Raw genomic sequence first — 26896 nt, forward strand, 5'->3', positions numbered from 1 at the left:
TGGACTGCCAAAAGAACCAATAGATCTGTTTTGGAAGAAGTGCAGCCAGAGTGCTCCTTGGAGGCCAGGATGGCTAAGCTTCATCTCTCCTACTTTGGACATATTGTCCAGAGGAAACAATTGCTGGAGAAGGATGTCATGCTAGGTAGGGTGGAGGGTCAGAGAAAAAGAGGAAGACCCCCAATGAGATGGATCAGCCAGGTGGCATCATTGATGGGCTCAAGTGTGGCAGCCGTAGTGAGGTTGGCCCAGGATCGGACATTGTTTCGTTCTGCTGTGCATGGGGTCGCTATGAGTCGGTTCCGACTCAATGGCACCTGACGACAACAACAACAACATATATAGGCCTACAATAGGTCTAAATGGACTACTGATACAAAATCCATTGGTTCAGCCTAATGTAACAGAAATAGAAAGCTGGACACTTTGTTAGGTGTCCTAGAGTTGGTTCCAACTCAGAGCAACACTATACATGACAGGCCAAAACACTGTCCAGCCCTGTGCCATCCTCACAATTGTTATGTTTGAGCCACTGTTGCTGTCACTGTGTCAAATCATCTCATTAACGGTCTTCCTCTTTTTCACAGACCCTACACTTTACTAAACAAGATGTCCTTCTCCAGAGGCTGGTCTCTCCTGACAACATGTCCAAAGTACAAGCAAGAAAGTCTTATTGTCCTCACCTTTACAGAACTTTCTGGCTTTCTAAGGAACTTCTTCCAAGACAGACTTGTTTGTTCTTGTGGCAGTCCATGGTACTTTCAGTAGTCTTCACCAATACCATAATTCAAATGAATCGATTCTTCTCAGGTTTTCCTTATTCATTGTCCAACTTTCACAAGCAACAGAAAATACCATGGCATGATTGAGTCCCATCTTAGTTCTCAAACTGACATCTTTGCTCTTGAACACTTTTAAGAAGTCTTGTGCTGTACTTTTACCTAAAGCAATTCACTGTTTGATTTCTTGACTGCTGCTTCCATGAACAATGAATTGTGGATCCAATCAAAATAAAATCTTTGGCAACTTCAATCGTTTCTCCATTTATCATGATGTTATTTACTGGCTCAGGTTTGAGGATTTTTATTTTCTTTACATTGAGATGCAATGCACACTGAAGACGGTAGTCTTAAATCTTTATCAGTATTTCAAGTCCTCTTCACTTTCAGGAAGCAAGGCTGTGTTATTTGAATATCACAGATTGCTTTTGAATCTCCCTCTAATCCTGAAGCCATGTTTCTCTCCATATAATTCACATCCTCAGATTACTCACTCAGAATACAGACTGAATAAGTATGGTGAAAGGATACAACCCTGCACACATCTTTCCTGATTTTAAACTTTTCAATATATCCTTGTTCTAATGGAACAACTGCTTCTTGGTCTACATACAGATTCCTTATGAGCATAATTAAGTAATTTGGAATACCTGTTATTCATAATGCTATCCATAGTTTGCTATGATCCATACAGTCCAATGCCTCTGCACAGTCAATAAAGCACAAGTAGTCATCTTTCTGGCATTCTCTGCTTTCAACGAAGATCCATCTAACATCAATAATGATATCCCTAGTTTGACATCCATCTGCAAAAGTCCAGCTTGAATTTCGGGCAGTTCCCTCTCAATGTACTACAGTAGCCTTTTTTGAATTATTTTCATCCAAATTTTATTTGCATATGATATTAACGATATTGTTTGATGATTTCTGCATTCTTTGGAATGGGCACAAATACAGATCTTTTCCAATAGGTTGGTCTTCCAAATTTATTGGCACAAATGAGTGAGTGCCTCCAGTGCTGCATCAATTTGTTTAAGCATTTCAATTTGTATTCTGTCAATTCCTGTTGTTGTTGTTAAGTGTCACTGAGTTGGTTCCAACCCATAGCAACCCTTTATAGGGTTTCCAAGAAACAGCTGGTGAACTTGAACCGCCAACCTTGCGGCTCAAACCGACTTTGCAGTCCAGCGCATGAATCAACAACGCCACACCAGGACTCCGTCAATTCCTAGAGTCATGTTTTTCACCAATGCATTCATATTTAAACTCTTCCCTCAACATTATGGGTTCTTGATCCATATGAGACCTCTTGACATTGTTGAGCAGCAGTCAATTCTTTTTGACACAGTGGGTCAGTGTATTCCTTCCACCTTCATTTGATGCCTTTCGTGTCACTCAATATTTCGTCCATGCTGCTATTGTTAAGTGCTGGTGAATCAGTTCCAGTTCACAGAAATTCTGTAAAGGATTTTCAAGGAGCGACTGGTGAGTTTGAATTGCCCACTTTGTGGTCCAAACCGACTTTATGGTTGAGTACTTATCCTACAGCTCCAGATCCCTTCAATATTGCAACCCAGGGCTTTAACTTTTTCTTCAGTTCTTTCAGTTTGGGAAATGCTGAGCATGTACTTCCTTTTTGGTTTTCTAACTGTAGTTCTTTGCACATTTCAATATAATACTTTACTTTGTCTTCTCGAGCTGCCCTTTGAAATTTTCTTTTCAGCTCTGACTTCATCATTTCTTCAAGTTGCATTAGCTTTTCTATGTTAAAGAGCAAGTTTGAGAGTCACTACTGACATCCACTTTGGTCTTTTCCTTCTTTCCTGTCTTTTCAATGATATGGTTTAAATGGTTAAAATAAAAAAGAGATGTTAACAGGAGTATGGAAATCTACTGGGAGAAGTATCCCACAAAAGCCCTAGATTTAAAGCTCACTGGGATACTTGATTAAGTTACCTAGAGCAAGTCAATTAATTTTACTCTCGTATAACACAAAGAGGGCTGAGCGAGATAATCCCCAAGGTTATTTGTAACTTAAATATTCTCTGACTTCAAATCACTCTGTTGGTTGCCAGGATTGAAAATGCCAAAGAATCAAGTATGAGATTTAATGCACAATATATTATGAATAGCGTAAGTGCCCTTAAGGGAAATCAACGTATCTTTATGTATCTACTGTCCTACAGGAGAGTAATTATGTTTCACGGAGTGAGTAATAATTTACTGCTTTTTTAATGACGCAAGTTTATACAGGAAATGAGGCATGTCCAATAACCAACAGGAATTAGGTATAAAGTGAGAACAGTACATGAAGATCTTTTTACTGTGTGTAAAAAAAGAAAGAAAGCTTTCTGGATATTCAACATGTATGTTCTGCTTTTGTTGATGGATAGAAATTACGTTATAGATCCCATCAGAAGTATGATTTCCACTTGAAAGGAGAGAAATGACTTCTTGAGGTGAACATTTTTCCAGCAAGCCAGGTCATTTGGCTATCTAACAGAGATCACTTACTATACGTAGACAAGGAGTTGACCCTTAGATGTCATATGTATTTCTTAATCTTCCAGAATAGAAATCTTCACGCTGCTTATTTATACCCCTGACAGCACATGAAGATATTCTACAGGCTACATACAGGCATCAACATCTAGGTTCCCAGCCTTTTAGAAATTTCCTTTTCTGAAAGTTATCTGCTTAAGAACACATTGGCACACTGTCCTTTTCTAGCACCCCTTTCATCTTTACAAAGCAAAGGAATACCTCTTATCCATCCAGAGTCTTTCTAGGGGTGCTGCTCTGCGAAGAAAAATTCTCAGAAATATGTCCCTAATCAAGGAGTATCACAGAAACATGATAAATCTGATTTGTTTTTAAAGGCCTGGCTTTGCCAGTTAGGTTCTATGGCAAACATTTTTCATAAACAAGTTGAGTCAATTCTACAGCACCCAGATTTTGATGAAAATATGTTCAAATCATATTTTAGAAACAATAAAGACATCAGAAATGAATCTATTATAGTCATTTAACTTTTGATCAAAAGAATGTATAAACACCTAAGTTTTTCAAATTCATTTTAGGAGTTGGTGAATAATAAAAGTATGGAGACCAATGCCCTAGAGTAATTTTACTCCAACATATTTTACATAGAACATTAGATGAAAGATGGGTTCCTTGACCAAGTACTTTTCAGAAACATTGCTTATTACATTATACATTAGCATAACAGAGGCCCCAAGAAGTCCTTCGGTAAGAAATATTTTTCTCTGTTTAACCCGCTGTTTTCCTGTAATTTGGCTACAGAGACCTTTTTTCACACACCATCTATTAACATGTCCCTTAGCTGATGGTCTGTATAACACATTTTGTGAAAATTTTCTCTTGGCCTGGCCCACAAACCACTACACAGGTCTTCTCCTGTTATAATTGCTTCTATCTCAACCTCATTGCTACCATAGCCTTGCTTTCTAGCCTGTAATGGTCCCATCATTATGAAATAATGATCAAACACAGGATGGGTTCAGTAGCTAGACTCAATGAAAATGAGCCAACCATTGTGGAAACAACTACCTTCCTAACAATTCTGTCTTCAGTGTAACATGATAAAGGAACTATCAGAGCCCAAAGAACAGCTTGTTTTTATTGCATAATACATGTGTGCCACACATGATATCCTGCTAAGTGCATGCACTTACACTGTTGGTCTTGGATTACTGACTCCAGTCCACAATACTAAATTCATTTCATCTTGAAACATTTACACTCACATGGGCTTTTCTTGTCATTCACAATACAACAGGCACTCTCCATTTATTTCAGACACCCGAAGTTTAAGGTGAAAGAGCTACTAAGAAATACAATGTGCTAATGATTCATTTCACCACTGTCTTTCCTGAGGAAAAGTGATAAAATACACAGACATTTCCTTTTTAAATTCTATCGTAGTGATATAAGAGTAATAAGTGGACACATAAGAAAAATGATTCCAAGATGACTAGGAATGGGTCCCAAAGAGACTTGCAAATGTTGCAATATGAGGTTTCTGTCCAGATCAAAGGCTGTTTAAATTCTTACTGAAAATGCTGTGCCCATGTAAACTAGAGACTGTACTTTTAAGACGATGGCCAGCACAATGAAACAGCATCATCAAATCATTAAAATGTTTATCAGTTCCCTATGAATTATTTATATTGCATGAGGCAATTTAATATCAAATTAATTACCCTACAGTTTACGGAATTAAATCACTAAATATAATACAGTGATGCACCTTTGATTGCTGTTGTTGTTAAGTGCCAGAGAGTCAGTTCTGACTCATAGTAACCCTGTACAGGGTTTCAAAGGAGCGGCTGGTGATAGGTACAACAAAAATAATTTTAAAAATTTTAGATGATTAAATGTGACTGACTCTACCAATTGATTCTTATCCAAATACATAGCAAGAATGATGCATTCTAAATTTCATTCCTAATACCCATTTTGTTGTTGTTCTGTGTCATTAAGTCAATTTCAACTTACAGCGACTCATCTGTGGGACAGAGAAGAACTGCCCCATTGAGTCACATAACGACTATAATCTTTACTGGAATCGATCACCAAGTCTTTCCACCTGCAGAGCCACTGGTGGGTTAAAACTGTCAGTCTTTCAGTTAGCAGTTCAGTACTTAACCATTGTGCCACCAGGGCTCCTTATATCCATGCTAATTCCATAAATCTTTTTAATTTACTGGTAGTAAGAAAGAAATGTCTCAACAAGCAGTGTCCTTATGACAATGGAACTGAAGGGGGCTTTAGGAACAAAGTTGTAACTATCTTGCTTACACAGAGAAGTCAGAGCAGAATATGTTGAAAGAAGGGAAATAGCATTGAAAACATTTTCAATGAAAATACCAATGAATATTATCACTTCATTAACCAGAACTTTAGATATTAAAATGAATACATACTGGCCACCTAATGCTGAGTGCTACTACATGTCTATCAGTTTGTCATAGTGTTGTGGCTTCTGTGGTATGGTGATGGTGGAACCTATGTCAAAGGTATTTTAAACACCAGCAGGATCACCTATGGTGGACAAGTTTCAGCTGAGCTTCCAGACTAAGACTAGGAAGGTGAGGTGGACCACTTCTGAAAGGTTACCCACTGAAAACCTTATGAATACCAGCAGAACACTGTCTGATAGAGTGCTGAAAGATGAGCTGCTCACGTTGGAAGGCATTCAGAGTAAGACTTGGCACGAGCTGCCTCCTCAAAGTAAAGCTGACCTTAATGACCTGGATGGAGCAAAGCTTCAGGACTTGCATTTTCTGATGAGGTACAGCTCAAAATGCAAAAAAAACAAAACAACAACAACAAAAAAAACCCAGCTGCAAACATCCATTAATAATTGGAACTTGGAATGTACAAAACATAAATCTAGGAAAATCATCAGAAATAAAATGGAATGCATAAAGATCGATATCCCTGGCATTAGTGAAATGAATCGGACTGGTATTGGTCATTTTGAATTAGACAACCATATGGTTTATTATACTGGGAACAAGTAATTGAAGAGGAATGGTATCACATTCGTTGTCAAAAAGAGCATTTTAAGATCTATGTTGAAGTACAATGCTGTCTGTGACATTATAGTATCTATGGGGAAGACCAGTTAATACTACTGTTACTGAAATTTATGCATCAACCACTAAGGCTAATGATAAAGATATTGAAGGATTCTACCAACTTCTTCAGTCTGAAATTGATCAAACATGCCCTCAAGATGCATTGATAAATACTGGTGATTGCAATGTGAAAGTTGGAAATGAACAGAAAGTATCAGTAGTTGGAGAATATAACTTTAGTGCAAGGTAGCTAATTATTTATTATGACCTTTCGATCCAGACATCTCCATCTGGTGATGCACTGTAAATCCTAGACTCTATGCCTGTGATTATGAACCCATTTTAAAATGAGGCGCTAAGGAATAAAGATTAAGGTGTGACTAAGGAGTAACTTTGTTTCTCATACTTTGGACATATTGTCAGGAGGGACCAGTAACTGGAGAAGGATATCATGTTTGGTCAGAGAAAAAGAGGAAGACCCCCAATGAGATGGACTGGCCAAGTGGCAGCATCGATGGACTCAAACTTGGCAACAGTAGTGAGGTTGACCCAGGATCAGGCAGTGTTTCGTTCTGTTGTGCATAAGGTCACTATGAGTTGGTACGGACTCGATGGCACCTAACAACAAACAAAGGAGTCAAGGACAGTCCTGGTGTGAAGCTGTAGGATATGTTTGTTTGAGCAGCAAAGTCGGCAGGTCAAACTCAAAGTCAGCAAGTTCAGTCACTCCTTGGAAACCCTATACAAATTCACTATGAATTGGAACCAACTCGATAGGACTTAACAAGAAGAAGTAAAGATTACAAAAGAACTAAGGATTAAGGATGTCCCCACCTTTCTAGAGGATGTGACTCATGTCACCCCACTTGGTTTCCCTTGGAAGCATGGTTGACTCCCATTTGTAAGACTGCTTTGGACAAGTTCGCTCTCTTGCCCTGGATCTTGCATCTGGCTCATTACATCTGACCTCCGTAAGAGAGATTTTTCAATCCATCACCTGATCTGATTCACCTACTGCCACAGCCTTATACATCAACAGCCTGTCATCTGACCTGCTGATCTAGGTTCCTCAACTCCTGAAACTACAGGTTGAGATTTCTCTAGACTGAATTATTTCTGTATTATGGATTTGGGACTTCCCAGGCTCCCCAATTGCATGGATCATCTCAAAGCAATTGTGAGTTTTGTGAAATGTTGCAGCATGTTGCAGAAACCTGAGGCTTGAGGGAAGTGAGAAACTGTGATTGATATCAAGAACTATGGAGAGGCATAACATGTCAGAAAACAGAACACTTGGGATAGCTTTAACCTCCAATTTATAGGGACCAGCCTCGTGTTGGTCTTTCTAAAAGATCTAAAAGATTCATGCACTTGGTGATAGAAACAGTGCTAGAGATCATATGATAGAATTTTGCAAGATCAATGACTTATTCTTTGCAAATGACTTTTTCCAATACCATAAATGGGGACTATTCAGGTGGATCTCACCAGATGGAATACATAGGAATCAAACTGACTACATCTTTGGGAAGGAGATGTAGTGATGCAGTGGGTTACACCTTGGGCTGCTAACCATAAGGTCAGCAGTTTGAGTCCACCAGCCACTCCCAGGAGAAAAAGGGGGCTTTCTGCTCCAGAAAGGATTTATAGATGTGGAAACCCTACATTCATTTGCTATGAGTCAGAATAAACTTGATGGCAGAGAGGTAGGAAGAGATGGTAGAGGAGCTCAATATCATCAGCCAAAACAAGATCAGAGGCCAACTGTGGAACAGTACATCTGGTGCTCAAATGCAAGTTTAGGCTGAAGCTGAAGAAAATTAAAACAAGTCCACTGGAGCTGAAACAATGGCTGTAAATAAATACCACCTGAATTTAGAGACTGTCTCAACAACAGATTTCATGTATTAAACACTAATGTCAGAATACCAGTAGAGTTGTAGGATGATATCAAGAGCATCATACAATGAAGAAAGAAAAAGTACATTAAAAAGACAAGAGAGAAAGAAAAACACAAAATAGATGTCAGAATAGACACTAAAACTTGAACACAGAAAAGCTAAAGCAACTAGAATAAACGATGAAGTAGAAAAGCTGAACAGAGATTTTCAAAAGGCAGCTTGAGAAGACAAAGTAAAACATTATAATAAATGTGCAAAGACCTGGAGTTAGAAAACCAAAAATGAAGAACAAGCTCAGCATTTCTGAGGCTGAAAAGAACTGAAGAGAATATCCAAGCCTTAGGTTGCAATAATGAAGGACTTCAGGGGTAAAATATTAAATGTCAGAGAAAGCATCAAAAGAAGATGGAAGGATAGAATCCCGTCGACTTGGAGAAGACAGAGAGAAGCAGAAGGGCTGGTTGGCCCAAAGTGTGGTAAGACCTGGGGAATCCTGAGCCCACGGACAAGGACATAACCATGGAGGGCTAGAGCTGAGAGCAAAGTACCCAGCTGATATGAAGTGAGGGATGACACACAAGAATGACCAAACTTGTAGATGGTACACATTCAACCTAGCTTCAATGGCTTGACGATCAGAATTCAACTAGAGGAAGATTAAAAAAAAAAAAAAAAAAAAAAAAGATAAAGGAAACAAGTGCAAATTGCTAAAATTTGATAAAGTTGACCTATAATTATGGATGCAGTAGCTCAAAATACCAACTGAGAGGGAAGGAGTCTTCACATCAAGTATCAATCCAATCCCCTCTATACACAAGGTTGATAGGGATGGGTAACTTGGACAATGACTACCTAAAATGGGGGATGAGGGGAATATAAAAGCAGGAAGTCACTGGCTTAAAAGTTTTCAAGAGGGAATTTAGTTTCAGAGTGTGCGGGGGAGTGGGGGAAGTAGAATCCTTACTGAATAGTTTTCATCTTGTCTAGACAGATCTGGTGAAAGGAGATGGGGATAAGATTCTTATGATTCAATAGTAATTGTTATCATGACTAATTGCAACGGTCACAACTGTAAAGGTAGAAGTTTTCTAACAAAAGGCAGGGAGTAGTTCATCTTACAGTTCAGGAACAGAGAACTCTGGGACCATCAAGGGAGAAGAGTACGAGCGGGATGTGGGACCCTATTCAGAGAAGAAGCGACACCAGAGATGGAGGTAGAGATGATGGCATGGAGAGAGATCAGCTGAGGACCCTAGACTCATGCAAAGAGAAAGGCTGTGAGTTGGTGGGTGGAGGCAGGCTTGCAGAATGTGCCCTTTGGTTGTTTAAATGATTATATATCCCTGAGTGTTTTGGTGTACACCCCACCACCACCACCAAATAAATAAATAAGAAATAGAAGCAAATACTATTGAATGATGATGCATGGAGAAGATTGTAATCATAGCAATGAAATGATATTCTCCCATGTAAATATCACTCAATTCACAAAGAAATTTTTTTTTAAAAAAAGAGAAGATGATGATGATGAAAGGAACAAACACTAACCCTAGACCTACTAAAATCTTAACACGAAAGATGTAGCACTCTGTTTAGTAAAGATTTAGAGCTTTGGAAAGCCTATGGGAAAATTCTACTCTTTCCTATTGGGTCATTAGGAACAGGGTATCGGCTCAATTGCAGTGGTTTTTAATGTTGTTGTTTTGTTTTTACATCATGCCATTGAAAATAACTGAATACATGAATTCCTATGTCTAGCCTGTTGTTTTTAAACAAGTCAAATGCTTCTGACTCATAGTGACCCTATATAGGATATCCAAGGTTTCCAAGAAGGATTTGAACATCTGACCTGTGTTAACAATCCAGTGCTTATCCAATAGCACCACACCAGGACTACAGGCCTAACCTTTCGTTGTTGTTAGGTGCCATTGAGTCGGTACTGACTCATAGTGAACCTATGTACAACAGAACGAAACACTGCCCGGTCCTGGGCCAACCTCACTATTGTTGCCACACTTGAGCTCACTGATGCTGCCACTTTGCCAATCAATTTCCCTGGAGGTCTTCCTCTTTTTCTCTGACCCTCCACCTTACTAAACATGATACTCTTTTTCCAATGACTGGTCCCTCCTGACAATATGTCCGAAGAATGAAAGACGAAGTTTAGCCATCCTGGCTTTCAAGGAGCACTCTAGCTGCACTTCTTTGAACACAGATCTGTTAGTTCTTTTGGCAGCCCATGGCACTTCCGATACTCTCTTCCAACACCATAACTCAAAAGCATCAATTCTTCTACAGTCTTCCATATTCACTGTCCAGCTTTCGCATGCACATGTGGTTCTGAAAATACCATAGCTTGGGTCAGGCGCACCTTAGTCCTCAAGCTGACGTCTTTGCTCTTCAACACTTTAAAAAGGTGTTATGCAGCATATTTGCCAAATGGAATACATCATTTGATTTCTTGACTGCTGCTTCCTTGACTGTTGATAGTTGATCCAAGAAGAATGACGTCCCTGACAACTTCAATTTTTTCTGTTGTTAAGAATGATGTTTATTGGCCAGTGGTGAGGAATTTTGTTTTGTTACATTGAGATATAATCCATAACCAAAGGCTGTGCTCTTTGATCTTCATCAGTAAATATTTTAAGTCTTCTTCACTTTCAGCAAGCAAGGTTGTATTATCTGTATATTGCAGGTTGTTAATGAGTCTTCCTCTAATTCTGATGCCATGCTTTTCTTCATATAACCCAGCTTCATGGATTATTTGCTCAGCATACAGGTTGAGTAAGTATGGTGAAAGAATACAACCCTGTCACACACACACCTTTCTTAACTTTACACCATTCAGCGTTCCCATGTTCTGTTCGAACAACTGCCACGTGGTCCATGTACAGATTCCTTATGAGCACAATTAAGTGTTCCAGAATACTCTTACTTTGCTACGTTGTCCATAGCTTGTCATGATCCGCACAATCAAAAGCCTTTGCATAGTAAATACAACACAGGTAAACATCTTTCTGGTATTCTCTGCTTTCAGCCAAGTTCCATTGGACACAGCAATGATATCCCTCATTCCCTGAATCCAGCTTGAACCTCTGGAAGTTCTCTGTCAATATATGCTTGCAGCCGTTTTTCTATTACTTTTAGTAAAACTTTACTTGCATGGAATATCAAAGAGACTGTCCAATGATTTCCACATTCCGTTCGATCACCTCTCTGTGAAATGGGCCCAAATCTGGATCTCCTCCAATCAGTCGGCCAGATAGTTGTCTTCCAAATTTCTTGGCAGAGATGAGTGAATGCCTCCAGTGCCTCCTCACTTTCTTGAAAGATTTCAATTTTCATTCCATCACTTCCTGGTGCCTTGTTCTTTGTCAAGTCCTTCAATGCACCTTGGATGTCTTCCTTCATATCACTGGATTTTGATCATAAACTACCTCTTGAAATAGTTGAACATGAACAATTTCTTTTTGGTAAAATGATTCCATGTATTCCTTCCATCTTCCTTTGAAGCTTTCTGCATCATTCAATTATTTGCCCACAGAAACCTTTAATAACAAAAATTGAGACTTGAATTTTTTCTTCAGTTTTCCCAGCTTGAGAAATGTTGAGCGTATTCTTCCTTTTTGGTTTTCTGACTCCAGATCATTGCACATTTTGTTGTAATACTTGGCTTTATCTTCTCAAGCTGATCTTTGAAATTTTCTATTCAGCTCTTGTACCTCCTAATTGCTTCCATTTGCTTTAGCATCTCTATGCTGGAGAGCAACTTTCAGTGTCTCTTCTAACATCCATTTTGATCTCTTCTTTCTTTTTTTTTTTTCTTTTCCTTCTTTCTTGTCTTTACGACTTTTTGCTTTCTTCGTGTATGATGTTCTTGAGTCTTCCCACAACTCTTTAGGTCTTCGGTCTTCAGTGCTTAATGTATCAAATCTGTTCTTCAGATGATCTCTACTTTCAGGTGAGATATATTCAAGATCATATTGTCGCTCTCGTGGACTAGTTTTCATTTTCTTTAGCTTCAGTCTGAATTTCCATATGAACAATTGATGGTCTGTTCCACAATCTGCCCCTGGCCTTGTTTTGACTGATGATATATAGGGTTTTTCCATCATCACTTTCCGCAGATGTAGTCAATTTGATTTCTGTGTATTCCATCTGATGAGGTCCATGTATATGATCGTCTCTTATGCTGTCTAAAGAAGGTATTTGAAATGAACAAATCATTGATTTTGCATAATTCTATCATGCGATCTCCAGCATCATTTCTATCACCAAGGTCGTATTTTCCAACTACTGATCCTTCCTCTTTATTCCCAACCTTTGCATTCCAATCACCAGTAATGATCAATACATCTTGATTGTATGTTTGATCAATTTCAGATTGAAGAAATTGGTAGAATCTTCTATTTCGTCCTCACTGGCTTTAGTGGTTGGGGCATAAATTTGAATAATAATGGTATTCACTGGTCTTCCCTATAGGCACATGGATATTATCTTATCACAGACAGCGTTGTACCTTATGACTGATCCAGATATGTTCTTTTTGACAAGGAATGCAATACCATTCCTCTTCAATTTGTCATTTCTGGAATAGTAAACCATGTGGTTGTCAGATTCAAAATGGCCAATACCAGTCATTTCAGCTCACTAATGCCTAAGATAGCAATGTGTATGTGTTCCATTTCATTTTTGTCAATTTCCAATTTTCCTAGATTCATACTTCATACATTCCATGTTCTGATTATTAATGGATATTCACAGCTGTTTCTCTTCATTTTAAGTTGTGCCCCATCAGCAAATGAAGGTCCCACAGGTTTTACTCCTACAGGCTTTACTCTATCTGCATCATCACAATCAATTCTACTTTGAGGAGGCAGCTCTTCCCCAGCTGCATTTTGAGTGCTTTCCAACTTGAGGGGCTCATTTTCTGTCACTCTATTTGACAGTGTTTCTCTGCTATTCATAAGGTTTTCAGTGACTAAATATTCAGAAGTTGTTTGTCACTCCTTCTTCCTAGTCTGTTTTTGTCTGGAAGCTCATCTGAAACCTGTCCACCATGGGTGACCCTGCTGGTATTTAAAATACCAGTGCCATAGCTTCCAGAATCACAGCAACTCACAATCCACCACCGTACGACAAACTGACACACAAGTGGTGGACAGGCCTAACTTAGACCTACCTATAGTCTTAAGTCTAGCCCTGACTCCTTACTCCTACCCACTCACACCCAAATCCCCAAACATATGTGAGAATGTGGAAAGAGAAAATTAAGTAGTAAAATGCAAAGACGTCAACTGAGGACTATGGTTCACCTAACACAAGCCACTGTTTTTACAATCACCTTATATGTATGTGAAAGTTGGACAACATATAAGGAAGACTTAAGAAGAGTCAATACATTTGAATTATGTTGACAAAAAATATTAAAAGTAACATGAACTGACAGAAGTACAAGAAAATCTGTCTTGGAAGAAGCACAGTCAGAATGCTCCTTCAAAGCAAGACTTCATCTCTCATACACTGGAAATGTCAGGAGGGACCAGTCCTGGAAAAAGACCTCATGCTTGGTAAAGTGGAGGAAGATTAAAAAAAGAGGAAGATCCTCAATGAGATGGATTGACATGGTGAAAGTAACAGTGAGCTCAAATACAACAACAATTGTGAGTATGGCAAAGGACTGGGCAGTGTTTTATTTGGTTGTTATACAAGGTTTCTCTATTTGTTGAAAATGACTTAACAGCACCTAACAACAATAACAAAAATACTTTTGGAGGAGGAGCCAATGTAGTGCAGTGGCTAAGTGCTTGACAACTTACCAAAAGGTCTTTAGTACAAACCCACCATCCACTCCTTGGAAGAAAGACGTAGCAGTCTGCTTTAGTAAAGACTTAAAGCCTTGGAAAGCCTCTTTTCTATAGGGTTATTATGAATTGGAATCGGCACAATGGCAGGGTTTTTTTGTTTTGTTTTGTTTTTTCATCATACTGTTGAAAATAACTGTTAAATGATGACTCTTGCCTAATCCACAAATGCATTTTCTTTGAAATACGCAAGAAGTTGTCATAAGGGCCTCTGGACATTTCCATGTTACAGGCAGTGTAAATCCAATAAATGTTTTTCCAGCATGTATTACAAAGCTGGTTTTATTGTAAATGGTACAGGTACATGAATTGACAGACTTAATCACACGAACCTCGCCTTAAAGTTCAGAATTACTTCATCTTACCTCACCTGTCAGTTTGAAACCAGCACTAGTGAGGGATGGGTGGGTCCATGGTAGAATCCTCACCTGAGAACTAAAAAGGTTTGGAAATCTGAAAATCAAGTAATAAAAACCCTTTGGATCAAAATGAAACAGTCCCCATCCTGGAGATGGCACAGGTTTGGGCAACGTGAATCCTTCTATTGCATATGGGGTTGCCAAGAGTCAGGGATGATTAGAAGGCTTAAACAACAACAATATGGTGGGGTTTTGTTGCTGTTGTTGTTCAGTTGAGTTGGTTCTGACTCATAGCGACCCCTATATAGGATGTCCGAGGAGCGACTCGTAAGCTTGAACCACTGATATGTTACAGCCCATATTTTTCTCTCCAGCCAAGCAGACTTTCTTGAGGGTCTTACCTCTATTTTTTAGTCCCCATTCAATCAGTTTTCCAAAAGCACTCAAAAAACAGTCTTCCCCTAGCTGTTCACCATACTGTAGCTCATGAGGAATTAAAAAAAAAAAAAAAAAAAAATCATCAGTAAGAGGTCTGAAATCAAAGCTGCAGTCCACGTCAACTCTTCCTAACCAAAAAATCCTATGTATGACTTGCCCATGAGGAATTTAACTAAGGGTTGGTGAGTCTCATTTAACGACAGAGATGGCTCTTAAGCAATTGGCACTATGTTTGTCCAAATAAAATTTGGTTTCAGATGGTCTTCAGGGAGCTTTTTATCTAAAAGAAATAGTTTAATGAAATTTTTTGTAATGAGTATTTTTGTTCCCAAATGTATCTCTTTTATAAATTTAGTTTGTTAAGCAGAGCAACTCTTATATTAAACTGCCACATAAAAAAACTATGCTAACAGCTCCTATCTGCTTTCACAAACTCATCTCAAGTCAGCTAAAATCCTGTTACTTAGGAGAGCAGATAAAACAAATGGCATTCTGCTGATTCAAACCAATTTATTTACATTAAATTCTAAGGACAGGAAGAGCTCTTACTCATCATTCATCACATAGCCTCAATATGTACCTCAGGAGTACCCTGCCAATTAATGTCTGTTGAATATGGAATCCTTTAAGAAGTTTTCAAGAATATCTATGAAAAAGGAGTATACACTAGATTATAAAAGTGTGGAGTACTTCTAGCTACATAATTTGATATTTCCCATAGCTCCTAAAGGAGCTCTGGTAGCGCAGTGGTTACAAATCAGGCTGTGAACCTTAAGGTCAGCAGTTTGAAACTACCAGCTGTTCCACATGAGAAAGATAAGGCTTTCTGCTCCTGCAAAGATTTATAGCCTCGGAAACCTTGTACAGGGTCGCTAAGAGTCGGTTCCGATTCCACGTCTGGAGTCCTGGTGTGGCACTGTAGGATTAGCACTGGACTGCTAACCACAAGGTTGGTAGTTCAACAACGTTGTTGCTGTTGTTTAATGCTGTTGAGTTGGTTCCAACTCATAGTGACTCTGTATAGGATTTCCAAAAAGTGACTGGTGGGGTTGAAGCACTGACTTTGCGGTTAGTCCAGTACGTAATCTATAGCACCACATCAGGATGTGGATTATAAACTGGGCTGCTAATTGAAAAGTAAGCAGTTCTATTCTACCAGCCACTCTGTGGAAGAAAGATGAGACTTTCTGGTCCCATAATGGTTTATAGCCTCACACAGGACCGATATGACTAGCAACTGACTCCACAGCACACACCATATATATACTCACCATATATACTTACGGACTTGCTAAATGATTCTAGTATGTTAAAGACGATACTAACTTTTTATAGAAGGTTTTACTAAATTTACTGACTCGCAAGTACTTTCAGAACCTAATTCTATCTTTAAGACTTTGATTTTCACCAAACTTTTTAAGACCTCATTTATTTCTTGGCTAAGTTATGGGCAAGTGAGAATATGTAACATGCAGGAAGGACCTTCAAGCTTGAGTGTACACAGAATGAAAAGTAGGAACTGCTAGGATTATTCTTTCCATGAGGTGTTATTTCACTGAACTCTACTTTTACATCAAACCCCTTAGCATAATAATCAAATGATGAATGTTGCTCTAGATCCACCATGAAAAACAATCGTATTGTTTGTTATGATAAATGAAAAAAATTATAACAATTCCATTATGTTGGAGTAGCAAGGCAGGTTTTAGCGCCCATGTGTGTATATGTAATAAATCATTCCTTTGAAAAGATAATTGCAGCACCACTAGAAAGTGGGGAGGGGGGAGGCCAACTTGGAGAGCAATTATTTGTAAGCTCATGTTAACTTCTGGACAGTTGGCTCTTTGTGATACAGCACGCATTAGTACAAGTTGTTTCAGAACATTAATTCACTTAGTTGAAAGAAATAATGTAATTCTAGTTATTAATCACTTTAATTGTAAATGGACTTTGCAAACTGAGAAAGACATTTGACTGTAAGAACAATGTGGAGTATACAATTAGAGATTTAATGGGCTCCTTCTGAAAACCTTTAGGATAACAAGATTAAAAAGCTTCCAGGCTCTAGGAAAACTGAGTGCACCTATATTATGTGAGAACATTAGATTTCATTTTACTGACCAATAATATCACAAAGGGGGTGAAATGAAGCCCTTTTCTCAGTGGCAATTTTTACAAAGATTTTGCTGAATGAAATCATATTATTTTATGAGTCAATCTTCTCTGGGGTGTAATTTAGTGGTGACTCCTTGCGGCATCATGAAATGGAATTTTCTGCAATTCTTTACTCGAGAATCTATCTCAAAAATTGTAACTGCTTCACAAATGTCCTCCTGAGACAAATGGAAGCCAGGATTTAGTGTTGGTGGCCAATGGGAGAGTCAACTGAATCAGAACAATTTGCTGTGCTCAATATGGATGCAACTTGCTAAATGTCAGACAGCTACAGATAGGAAAAATACAAAACTCAAGCAATTACTTATTTAAAACAATTCTCCATTCTAGCTTGCTAAATTAAAAAGCATGTTATTACTTACAAATTTTCAATTCCATAACGAAAGTGATCATATCATGAATATGAGCCACAGAGAACCTTGAACCTTCTTCAAGAGATGGAAAACCATCTCTTCTCATTAAATATAGCCAAAATAATATTAATAGAAATGCTTTTATTTCTATTAATTCTTGGAATAGACTTTGGTTCTAATTTGCTACTTGCAAAGTTGTTTGAACAGCAACTGTGGCAGTTCAAGCTCACCAGCAATGCCTCAAAAACCCTATACAGGGTCGCTATGGGTTGTAAACAACTCAACAGCACTTAACAACAATAACAATGTTAGTAGTGGGAGTGTGGTGGCTCCATACAATATGTACTAGACTGTAAACTACAAGGTTCATGGTTCAAGCCCACCAGCCACACTGCAGGAGCAAGATGAAGCTTTCTGTTCTCTTGGAGATTTAAAAAGCCTCAGAAACCCTTTACAGGACCACTATGAGTCAGTATCAACTTGACAGCATTTAACACCAACATGTTAGTAGTATTTTACTGTTGATAAGTGCTGTCATCAAGTTAGTTCTGGCTCATAATGACCTTGTATAGGGTTTCTGAGGAGCGGCTAGCAAGTTTGAACCACTCTTGCAGTTAGCAGTCCAGCGTTTATCCCACACCACCACACCAGATTGTTGCTCAATGCCTTGGAAGCAATTTTGATAACAACTTGCGTAACAGAGTGAGGAGTCGCTGAATGGGTTCCCACCACCTCCCTTTATCAGTTGAGCCCTCAGCCATAGTAATACTTCCCAAAAATACACAAGGGGGCTTCACAAAGTCTGTGCAATAATGTCACTGCTTTTTAATTACGTTTTTCCATACATTTCTTAAAGCCCCATCATATAAAAATGGTAAGGAGGAGTAAAGTTTTATCCTGGTTGGGATTCTTATTTGTGGGACATCAGGAAAATTATTTACTCTCTGTGTCTCATCTGTAATTGGAATCAATAATGTCCACATCTCACAGGACTGAAATGATGCCTAAATGGCGCACATACTATATGAACAAGTGAGCAACTTGTGTTGACAGTAGAACAAGGTGTTTGACAGCTTCAGTTTTCATCTCAGTCTACCTGTATTTCATTCCTACATGTAGCATCTACTATGTGCTATTCAAGTTACTTAACATCTCTGTGTCTCAATTTATTCATATGTAAAACAAGAAAATCATAGTACCTAGATTAAAAAGATATTTGAAGGCTAGTACAGGTATGATCCACCACTCATCTGTCAGTTTGTCGTACTGTGGTGGCTTGTGAGTTGCTCAGATTCTGGAAGCTATGCCACAGGTATTTTAAATACCAGCCGGGTCACCCATGGTGGGCAGGTTTCAGATGGGCTTCCAGACAAAAACAGACTAGAGGAAGGAGAGATGAGCTACTTCCGAATATTTAGTTACTGAAAACCTTATGACTAGCAGAGAAGCACTGTCAGATCTAGTGCCAGAAAAGGAGCCCCTCAGGTTGGAAGGCACTCAAAATATGACTGGGGAAGAGCTGCCTCCTCAAAGTAGAGTTGATTGTGATAATGAGAATGGAGTACAGCCTGTGGGAGTAAAGCTTGCGGAACCTTCATTTGCTGATGGGGCACAACTCAAAATGAAGAGAAACAGCTGTAAACATCCATTAATAACAGGAACATGGAATGTATGAAATATGAATCTAGGAAAATTGGAAATTGTCAAAAATCAAATGGAACGCATAAACATCGGTATCTTAGGCATTAGTGAGCTAAAATGAACTGGTATTGGCCATTTTGAATCTGACAACCACATGGTTTACTATTCCAGGAATGACAAATTGAAGAATGGTGTTTCATTCATCGTCAAAAACAACATATCAAGATCAGTCATGAGGTAGAATGCTGTCTATGATAGGATAATATCCATGCGCCTACAGGGAAGACCAGTTAATACCACTATTATTCAAATTTATGCACCAACCACTAAAGTCAGTGAGAATGAAAAAAAAAAAAGAATTCTACCAACTTCTTCAATCTGAAACTGATCAAACATGCAATCAACATCATTACCTGTGATTGGAATGCAAAGGATGGAAACAAAGAGGAAGGATCAGTAGTTGGAAAATATGGCACTGGTGATACAAATGATGCTGGAGATCATCTGATAGAATTCCGCAAAACCAATGATTTGTTCATTTCAAATAGCTTCTTTAGACAACATAAGAGATGATTATACACACGAACCTCATGATACAGAATACACAGAAATTGAATTAACTACGTCAATGGAAAGAGACCATGGGAAAGTTCCATATCATTAGCCAAAACAAGGCTAGGGGCAGATTGTGGAACAGACCATCAATTGGTCATATGCAAAATCAGACTGAAGCTGAAGAAAATGAAAACAAGTCCCCAAGAGCCAAAATATGAACTTGAATATATCCCACCTGAATTTAGAGATTATCTGATGAACAGATTTCATACATTAGACACTGAAGACCGAAGACCAGAAGAATTGTGGGATGACATTAAGAACATTATACAGAAAGAAAGCAAAAAGTCATTAAGAAGACAAGAAAGAAGAAAAAGATCAAAATGGATGTCAGAAGAGACACTGAAACTTGCTCTCCAGTGTAGAGATTCTAAAATAAATGGACGAAATGAGGAGGTACACGGGCCGGACAGAAAATTTCAAAGTTCAACTCGAGAAGACAAAGTCAAATAGAACGAAATGTGCAAAGATTTGGAGCCAGAAAGCCAAAAGGAAAGAACACGCTCAGCAGTTCTCAAACTGGGGGAACTGAAGAAACAATTCAAGCCTCGATATTCATTATTGAAGGATTCTTTGGGCAAATTATTGAATGATGCAGAAAGCATCAATTGAAAATGGATGGAATACACAGAGTCACTGTACCAAAAGGAAATGGTTGATGTTCAACCATTTCAAGAGGTAGCATATGATCAAGAGCTAATGATACTGAAGGAGGAAGTCCAAGGTGCATTGAAGGAAGTGACAAAGAACAAGGCACCAGGAATTGATGGAATAAAAACTGAAATCTTTCAAGAAAGTGAGGAAGCACTGGAGGCACTCACTCATCTATGCCCAAAAGTTTGGAAGACAACTATCTAGCCGACTAGAAGAAATCCATATTTGTGCCCTTTCCAAAGAGAGGCGACCCAAAAGAATTCGGAAATCATCGGACAATATCTTTGGTATCCCATGTGAGTAAAGTTTTACTAAAGGTAACATCAAAAAAGCTGCAACCATACATTGACAGAGATCTTCCAGAGGTTCAAGCCGGATTCAGAAGAGGATGTAGAACAAGAAATATCACTGCTGATGTCTGACAGATCTTGGCTGAAAGCAAAGAATATAAATAAGATGTTTACCTTTGCCTTATTGACCATGCAAAGGCTTTTGATTGTGTGGATCATGACAAGCTATGGATAATATTGCGAAGCATAAGTATTCCTGAACACTTAATTGTATTCATGAGGAATTGTACAGGACCAAGAGGCAGTTGTTCAAACAGAATATGGGAACACTGAATGGTTTAAAATTAAGAAAGATGCGTGACAGGGTTGTATTCGTTCACCATACTTATTCAATATGTATGCTGAGCAAACAATCCGAGAAGCTGGGTTATATGAAGAAAAACGTGACAGCAGGATTTGAGGAAGACTCATTAAAAACCTGCAATCTGTAGATGATATAACCTTGCTTGATGAAAGTGAAGAGGACTTAAAATACTTATTGATGAAGATCAAAGAACACAGACTTCGGTATAGATTGCATCTCGATACAAAGAAAACAAAAATCCTCATGTCTGGACCAATAAACAACATTCTTATCAACAGTGAAAAGATAGAAGTTGTCAAGAGCTTCATTTTTCTTGGATCAACTATCAACACTCATGGATGCAGCAATCAAGAAATCAAACAACGTATTGCATTAGAAAAATCTGCTGCACAAGACCTTTTTAAAGCATTGAAGAGCAAAGATGTCAGCTTGAGGACTAAGGTGCACCTGACCCAAGCTATGGTATTTTCAATAACCTCATATGCATGTGAAAGCTGGACAGTGAATAAGGAAAACCGTAGAAGAATTGATGCTTTTGAGTTATGGTGTTGGAGGAGAATATTGAAAATGCTATGGGCTGCCAAAAGAACCAATAGATCTGTGCTGGAAGAAGTGCAGCCAGAGACTCCTGGAAGGCAGGATGGCCAAACTTTGTCTCTCATACTTCAGACATATTGTCAGGAAGGACCAGTCACTGAAGAAGGATATGATGTTTGGTAAGGTGGAGGGTCAGAGAAAAAGAGGAAGACCCCCATGGAGATGGATTGGCAAAGTGGCAGCATCAACGGGCTCAAACATGGCAACAACTGTGAGGTTGGCCCAGGATCGGGCAGTGTTTAGTTCTGTTGTGCATACGGTCTGTACTCTACGGCACCTAACAACAACAGGTATGATGCTGTAGAATAACACACTAAACCTTAACGGTTTGAAACGCAGGGTTGGTGGTTCAAACACACAAGCCACTCCTCTGAAACCCTAGACAGAGTTACCATGTGTTGGAATTGCCTCGATTGCACTTAACAACAACAGAGATCATCAAAAGACCCCTGATAATATGGTGAGTTATGCATTGGGCTGCTAACTGTAAGGTCAGCAGTTTGAATCCACCAGCTGCTCAGTGGAAGAAAGATGAGGCTTTCTGTTCCTGTGAAGATTTACAGCCTTGGAAACAGTAATCAGTGTCACTATAAGTCAAAACCAACTCAACCGCATACAGCAGAAGCAGAGAAAATCAACACAAATTACTCATAAATAAAGTGTCTGGCACATGGTAAACAAGCAATAGTTGCTCACATTATTATTACTTATTTCTGCATAGCTCATATTTTGTGTTTATGGTAGCTGTGCTTAGGTGTGTGAATCATTAAAATTATATGAAAATTATTGGTATGTGGTCACATAAAATAAAGCTAGAATGAGTCTCTGATCGAGTCTCTTACCAAGTTCCAAATACGTGAGAAATAAATAAGAACATAAAACACCTTAAAAAAGAGTAGGCAGCCTGTTCCCAAATATCTATGGGCAGTAACAAATGGAAAAAAGACACATATACAACACACAAACACACACAGAAAGAAGAGAACAGGTGTGCATTCTCTACTATGGAATCAGAGGAATTGGGAGCACATGACGTTCTGGAAAAAGTGCTTAACAATTAGCATACAGGATTAGAATAGTGAAAGATAAATAAGCACCCTCTTCTATCCCATAATTTTGTGGAGCAAACACATATACCTAATCATGGGAGAAACTTCAAGTAACTTAAGGTCCTGAGCTAACTTGTATGTATCAAGTCAAGATGTCATTTCTCCCTTCTCAGGCACAGCCATCATCCCAGAGAATACAGTATAATAGCATCAACCGAGCTGGAAAATACCTGAGGGATCATCTAGCGTATGAATTGCACATGACAGAAATATCCCAAAGCATCCTTGGCCAATGGTTATTTAGTAGCTACTGAACCACTGATCTGAGCAGGAAGTTTATTATTTCCCCAAATGGTTCATTACAATGCTGTTGAACTCTGTTTCACAGAAAAGCTTTCTTGTACTTGTTCTAAATATGCCTCTCTGTAACTCCATCTTATTGACTCTGGTTTCTGAAGCAACTTAATAACATGCCATGTTTGCAGGACAGTTAAATAAACATTTGAAAGCAGCCAAAATATTTCTCTTCAGTCGTCACTTCTCTAGACTAAGCACACTTATGTTCCCTAGGCCTTCATACACTTGCTTAACTAATAACAATAATAACTAATAACAAAAAGACAATGAAAACTGAACAACATAATCCGAAGTGCAGTCTGATGTGCATACACTACAATGAGGATTTCCTTTCCAATGCCCTGCTCATTACATTCCTATTATGTACCCTAAAATTGTACTTGAGCATCTTGACATAAGATTGTTAACCAGTTCTTTGAAACATTAACTAGGTTTACAATGCAGAATATGCATTTATCTGTTCATCCATTTTTAGCCACTCATTAATTTACTTAAATTCAATTATATCTTAAATTCTTGAATTCTATTCAAGTAGACTAACTGACTAATCCATTATTCCCATGTTTGTAGATTTGTCTCAAAAAGTAGCTATGTGTGTTATTGTTAAGAGCCATTGAGTCAGTTCTGACTCATAGTGACCTTGCATAGGGTTTCTGAGGAGCAGGTGGTGAGCTTGAACTGCTGACCTTGAGATTCAAACTAACCTTGCAATCCCGTGCATTAACCCACAGCACCATACCAGAACTCCAATTGTGAGTGGTGATAGACAATTTGGTAGTGAATATTGATGATTGTGGCACAGCATCACCAATGTGCCACTGAATCGTACATGTGAAAAATATCAAATTGGCAAATGCTGTGTTGCATATTTTTAAAATAATAAAAAATAGCCATGTGACCTTGAAAATAACGTTTTGGGGTTTCAAATTGCAGCTCTATAAAATGCAAACATTCACATCTACTACTTATGAAGATCAAAGAGCACAGTCTTTGATATGGATTACATCTCAATGTCAAGGAAACAAAAAACCTCACCACTGGACCAATAAACAACATTCTTATCAATGGAGAAAAGATTGAAGTTGTCAAGGACTTCATTCTTCTTGGATCAACTATCAACTTCGTGGAAGCAGCAGTCAAGAGATCAGACGACGTATTGCATTGGGCAAATATGCTGCACAGGAACTTTTTAAATGTATTAAAGAACAGAGATGTCAGTTTGAGGACTAAGGTGCGCCGGACCCAGGCCATTGTGTTTTCAATAGCCTCATATGGATGCAAAAGCTGGACAGTGGATAAGGAAGATTGTAGAAGAATTGATGCCTTTGAGTTGTGGTGTTGGAGGAGAATGCTGAAAGTGCCATGGACTGCCAAAAGAACCAACAGATCTGTTTTGGAAGAAGTGCAGCCAGAGTGCTCCTTGGAGGCCAGGATGGCTAAGTTTCGTCTCTCATACTTTGGACATATTGTCCGGAGGAAACAATCGTTGGAGAAGGATGTCATGCTGGGTAAGGTGGAGGGTCAGAGAAAAAGAGGAAGACCCCCAACGAGATGGATTGGCCAGGTGGCATCATTGATGGACTCAAGTGTGGCAGTGGTAGTGAGGTTGGCCCAGGATCGGACATTGTTTCATTCTGCTGTGCATGGGGTCACTATGAGTCGGTTCTGACTCGATGGCACCTGACAACAACAACAAAACCTGGTGAATGGTTGCTGGGGAATCTAGATATCCTTCATACAGTGCCTAACCTCTTTAAATGACAGATGGCATTCATCACCCCTATTGATTCTAGATATTGTATTAAGTCCAGCCAATCTAACTTTTTATTAATTCGAGTTAGCTTAACTTTTCCAGCATTCTCTCACATATGATTAGGGCTTATAATATTTAAAGGAAAAACTTTTTGGAAATATGGTGTGTAAAACAATGGAGGAAGGGGAAGACATTAGGAAGAGTTTAAGGTAACAGGTAAATACGGTTCTTTACGCAGGCCTGTGATAACAATGATCTATAACACACAGATAGATAGGCAGGCTGAATAATTGTGGGAGGGAAGGTGAGAGTACAATCATGAATATATTTGTTTGATAGAGAGCATTTATACATGTGTGTTTACTTTTGCTACATATTTATCCACGAATGTGGTGGAGCACATAAGGGGCAAAGTTATGAAAACATCTTAGACATAACTAAATACCTTGAGGGAATGAGTCTTTGTACCTGGGGCCTCAGGACCATGGTCTGAGGGGCCACCAGGGTCAACTAACATAACATAGTCCAGAAATGTTCCACATCCTTCTGTGGTGAGTGGAGACTGGAGTCTTACACACTCGTGAGCAGCCATTTAGGGTGCAACCATCTCCCTGCCCACAGGAAAGGAGAAAATGGAAGACCCATGGAAACAATCAAAAGGATTAATGGACCATGTAAACATGAGTCTCTATGACCGTGAGATAAGAACAACTAGATAGTGCCTGACAACCAGCTACTACTAACTGCTCTGAAAGGGATCACATTAGAAGGTCCCAAATAGAATAGGAGAAAAGTATGGAACAAAACTCAAAATCATAAAAGAGATCAGGTTTACTGGTCAGAGAGACACTGGTGGAACCCCTGAGACTATAGCCATAAGACACCCTTTAGGTCTGGGAAAGAAATCACATCCATGGCTCAATTTTCAGCCAAACAGAATTATAAAGGGAATAATAACAATAGTGAGGTATGTACACCTTAGACTAATCAACTATTTGAGATGAAAGGGCAGCATTTACCCAAGGACAAAGTTTAGAAGTGTTAGAAAAGAAGGTGAAATAGAAACAGCTACCACTGGGAGCAAGAGGAATACATGATACATTGTGGGGACAGCAATCAATGATAAGAGACAAAATGGAAATGAATTGTTGAATGGAAAGCTGATCTGCTTTGTAAACCTTCACTCAAATCACCATAAAAAGTCAACAGACTAGACAATTTACTTTAAAAATTCATAGGTATTTAGGATACCCCTTTGATATGAAACATTTTAATATCCTATACTTGGTAACATGACTTTAACCTACTCCCTCTCTATGATGAAAGTACAGTACAGAGCCGCAGATCAGAAGTTCAAAGATAGGTGCTATTCTTGACATGTTTTGGTTTCAATATGGTTCTGGGAAACTCTATGCATCTCTGTTATTTCAATGTACATATTTTTCCAAGTTTATGTTAATAACTCTTCATCTTAGACGCTTAAAGGGAAATTGGAGGATTCATCAGACATCCCACAAAGTAAGTAAGTCCAAATAGGATATCCTATAAAGGGCACTAAACTAGGCATGGGTAAATCTGAGTTGTAACTTCATGTCTATATAGCCCTAGGAGAGTTACTTAACCTTTTGGGGCTTGAGTTTCCTCATTTATAAAATGTAGACACTATGCTATACGATGATCTTTTAGTTTCTTTTTGTAAACATTTTCTGTACTGTCCAAAATAAATTGAACAAAAATACTTACCATATTCCATATTTAGTGTGATGGTTAATTTCATGTGTCAACGGGACTCGGTTTCTTGATCAAAACACTAGTCTAGATATTGTTATGAAATAGTTCTATATGATTAAGTCAGTTGGCCTTAAGTAATCTTAAGTAGATGACTTTCCCTATTGTGAGTGATAGCCTTAAAAATCAAAAAGGGTGATTTCCTGAGGGGCTAATCTACTTCCAAACTATAAAGACACATCTTACCACAATTTCTCTCACTCCCTACTGCATGATCTACCAGTTTGGGAACACAAGATGCCATAATCTCCAGCCTGTTGCCAGCCCTCACAATCCCATGAGCCAATTCCTCAAAATCTATCAATCAATCTTTCTC

The 26896-nt window shown here is 38.6% G+C and overlaps 1 protein-coding gene across 4 annotated transcripts in view; it reads right to left on the bottom strand.

The window, feature by feature from the left end:
• The window catches only part of LTBP1 (latent transforming growth factor beta binding protein 1), a 636211-nt gene that overhangs the window by 225026 nt on the left and 384289 nt on the right, over positions 1 to 26896 (bottom strand). The gene's annotated exons all lie outside the window — the stretch shown is intronic.

The sequence above is a fragment of the Chrysochloris asiatica genome, unplaced genomic scaffold (genome assembly GCF_000296735.1).
Source record: "Chrysochloris asiatica unplaced genomic scaffold, ChrAsi1.0 scaffold00016, whole genome shotgun sequence".
NCBI lineage: Eukaryota > Metazoa > Chordata > Mammalia > Afrosoricida > Chrysochloridae > Chrysochloris > Chrysochloris asiatica.